This window comes from Chinchilla lanigera, unplaced genomic scaffold, assembly GCF_000276665.1.
Source record: "Chinchilla lanigera isolate Chin_1 unplaced genomic scaffold, ChiLan1.0 scaffold00124, whole genome shotgun sequence".
Lineage (NCBI taxonomy): Eukaryota > Metazoa > Chordata > Mammalia > Rodentia > Chinchillidae > Chinchilla > Chinchilla lanigera.
Genome location: NW_004955525.1, coordinates 1,636,740 through 1,641,056, shown reverse-complemented (window position 1 = coordinate 1,641,056; position 4,317 = coordinate 1,636,740).

The window sequence follows — 4,317 nt, the reverse complement described above, 5'->3', positions numbered from 1 at the left end:
CTCACTAGGGCCAAAGAGAAAAATGAGCTAATTATAACCAAAAGGAAAAACAGGTTCACTAGAACTAAAAGAGCAAAACAGGGTCACTTCAAGAGAAACAAAAGAGAGAGGGGCTTATTGATTTCATCAGGTGTTAAACATGAGGCAAGTAGGATCTCAAGAAAAACAAATTATACAAAAATCATATTTCTGTTATAGATTCCTATACTTATTTTTTTTTGTGTGTGTGTGTGGACCTGGATCAAGGAGTACCTCAAATGTTATGCGCTTGTTGAGATGACCACAGAGGATTTGGCTCGGAGCACTAAAGCTGAGTCCCAAGCAGAAAAAAGATGGTGGAAAAATAGCCCCCCCATTGAGCCCAAACCCTCTAGCTTTGATCAATCAGATAAGGAAGGAAATGTGGGGGATAAGAAAGAAATAGCTGAACTTGTTTAAATCCAGGGGACTATTGTGGAAGGAAATTTTTTTTTTATTATTTGAGCACAGATGAAGCCACCTATGCAGCCAGGTCAGAATAGCACAGTGCCACAGGAGAGAGGGCCCACTCTTCAGCCCTAAGCAGATGCATCTGGGATGCCTCAGCTGGCCCACCAGCCATGCCCACAGCCCCTTGCACCCCGTGCTCAACTTGGAACCATGGGAGTCACAACGGCCCAAATCAGAAGGGACAAAAGCCACAGAAAAAATGGTGGCAATGGCTGCAAAGGCAATGACTATGATGTCCTCTGGGGAGGGGGATGCTGGCAAAACCTGCCCAGAGATGGAGACCGTCCCTGGCAGCAAGACAGGCACTGAAACCCTCCTGGTCACTACCACCAAAGCATCACTACTGAATGACAAGCCTGAGGGGCAACAATCCTCCACTCAGCCCGATGATCCATCACTGCCACCAGAGGAGCTCACCTGAGCTCCAAGGCAACAGAGCAGGAACTACAGTCAGAGGGAGGAGTGGTGAGCAGGAGCCCCAGGAGCCCAAATACAGGATACAGGTTTGTCTTCTGCACAAAAGACTGAATTGCAGGTTGTTATATGGGCCTTACAGTATCATTCATCCACTCCAAATATCCTCATTTCAGACAGAACTTATGTTTACAGTGTGATGCACCACATTAAAAAACTGCCATCATTCACACAAACCAGGAAGATCCTTTTCATTTACTTCACACTCTCCAATTTGATATTTGGTCATATCATGTTCTGTTTTACAGCTTCTCTCATTCTCTAGGGGGTTTAATTGCCAAGGGTTTCACCCCAATCATCTCTAGTAAATGGATGTCAGTCACATTCCTGAGTTTGGCTTTCTACTCTGGGTCCACCTTTCAGTGAATACTTCCTCAGAATTTACTTTTGCTTCTGCCAGCACTGGAGAAGTGGCTAAACATGTCATTGCTCATTGCTTGTATGCCTTTAGCACCCTTGGCTTCCCACAGGCATTTAAGACAGATAATGACCCAGCTTATAAGTGTGCTACCTTCAAAACATTTTGTAAAACTTTTCACGTTTTTCTTACCATGGTAATTCATGATAATCTTCAAGGTCAAGGAATTGTTGAACATGCTCACTGTACACTCAAAATTCAAATACTAAGACAAAAGAGGGAATCCTTCTCTAAAAAATTTACAGCTCATAATACACTTCACTTGGCATTGTATACTATTAGCTTTTTAAATTCTGCTAGGAATGAGACTACAGCAGCAGAAAGACAATTCAGTCAGGTAAAGGAAAAGAGGATGGGAAGGGTCCTTTGGAAAGATCTTCTTACTGGACAATGGAAGGGACTCAGCCCAGTACTCATTTAGGGTTAAGGCTATGCTTGTGTCTTTCCAGACAAGGCTGAGAGGCTTATCTGGGTGCTAGAGTGTGCTGTCCAGCTGTATCATGGACCCAGACACAGAGAAGGAGTAGGTGCCACCTCCCAAAAAGTTGATGCTCAGTCCTGTGGCAGTGATACCTCAGAGACCGCTCCACAGTAGGTAGACAAAGATGAGGCTAGATCTAAACTGGAGTCAATTAAATACATTGACCAACGATATCCAGGAGACCGCAACCAAAACTTGGGAAAAGAAGGTCTGAGAGTGTATGGAAACAACTGAGCTGGAGGCTATGTGAAAGAGACAAAAATTGTCAGTATTATTAATACAAAATAAGATAAAAAATTATACATGAATTATAGATAAAAGATTTTGTTCCTTCTGATTCTTATTAAAAGAGATACCTGTTAATTGACCTACAAATGTTCTGAATAGTCTATTTATAGTTATATTTTAAATATATATAAATTTGACATGGCCAAATATATATTAGTTCACTCTAGTTTCATAAACAAATTATGTTATGTGTATTTGTTTACTTTTCTGTCCAATCTATTAGCGATTTTGCTTGAGCTGAACAATTTTGCTCCTTTTTCTTTCTTAAATTATACGCAACTTTTCAGTCATATATTTCTTAAAATTTTTGTGTTAGTTATTGCTTTTCTGGTGTTTTTATTAGAACATATTTGCGGTACATAAAGATTACATTCTTTGTGGGGAATTAGTACATGTACATAAGACAGCTCAGGTTTTTTAAATCTCTTTCCCATCCACACACTCCCCTCTTTCTTCTCTCCATCTATTGGTCCCTTTCCCTTTTGCAAAATATGTAACTTCCTATTTCCTATTATTTATTTCATATGTTGGTCTTAATTACATTTTTTATCATATAAGAGAAACCACGTGATATCTAGGCTTGTGTGTCTGATTTGTTTTACTTAAAATTACTCAAGTTACATCCATTTTCTTAAAAATGACCCAAGTTTATCCTTGTTCTGGCATACTTATGCTTCATTAGGTGTAAATACCACACTGTCAATGCATGTCTCTGCTGATGGTCATATAGACCTCGTTCAAGATTTAGCTATTATGAATTGTGCTGCTATAAGCATAGGTATGCATGCATCATTCTAATATAATGTCCTTAACATTTTCAGGAAGAACTCAGGAGAGTAGCTGGGTCAAGTTGAATTTCCACTTTTAGTTTTTGGAACAAACTCTGTACAAATAGCTTTAACACATAAGAATATCTATTGATTTTTTTAATATTTTCCACTATAGTTTTGCAAAAGAAAGAAGAAAGTAAGTAAAAAGATCGAGTGATTGGGGCTGGGGACTTAGCTCAGCGGCAAAAGCACCTGCCTGGCAAGTGCAAGGCCGTGAGTTCGGTTCCCGGTACCGGAGAAAAACCCAAAAAAACAAAACAAAACAAAAAAAGATCGAGTGATTAATATACATATGTTTAGCCAAGTTTATCAAGTCTATCATGGTACAGTGTATCAAGTCTATCATGATGTATCAAGTCTATCATGGTACAATGGTACCTCAGTTCATGAAGGCTTATATTTGTGAATAACCTGGTTGACAATCAGAAGTATTTGACAAAATTTTGCTTTTGTGTGTGAACCCTGCATCAGGTGAGGAACATGAGCATGACCATCTTTCCCACATAAACATGGATGTGGCCATTATTTCCAAAATTGTGGAAGAATTTAAGTTCATTAACTGAGTACCACTATATTTTGTTTGTAGGAATGTTGACATGGAGAAATCCGTGTGCACAGAAAAGATGATATGACATGATAAGAATAAGGGTGAAATATTTTTTCCTTTGGGAATGCTAAATAAGTAAACAGTGCTGTACACTTATATTATTTTTTATTATGGTTTGTCAAATAAGGTCAGATGTAGAATAGTCTACTTACAGCATCCTATTGATAATATATATATATGTATATATATACATATTACTTGAAAAATACTAAAATAGTAGACTTTTAAAAATTTTCATCTCAAAATGGTAAGTATATGAGGTGGGGAATATCATAATTAATTTTATTGAATAATTACACAATGTAGAGGTATATCAAAATATCATGTTTGATAACACAAATATATACATTTACATTCATTAGATAAAATTAATTAATTTAAATATAAGTACATTCATGATTTTATTACAAAATAAAATCGTTATTCATAGTGTTAACTACTTTGGGAGGATAAAAAAGGAACAAGTGGGCCTACATAATGTACCAGATTACTCAGCTCTTCCTAATGTATACTGGTAACTGGGGACAATTTTATTTTCTTTATCGAGTCTATAATTTTTTTAAGAAATGTTAAACATCCATATACAAGTTGCCAATGACTTGTTCATTGTGCAGTGTAATGGGAGCCGTACTTCACTCATGTTTTCTCAGATTTTCATTAGGATATAGGGCTCAGCAAACAATTTCTGCAATGGACCTCACAGTAGATATTTTAGGCTTTGTGGGTCATG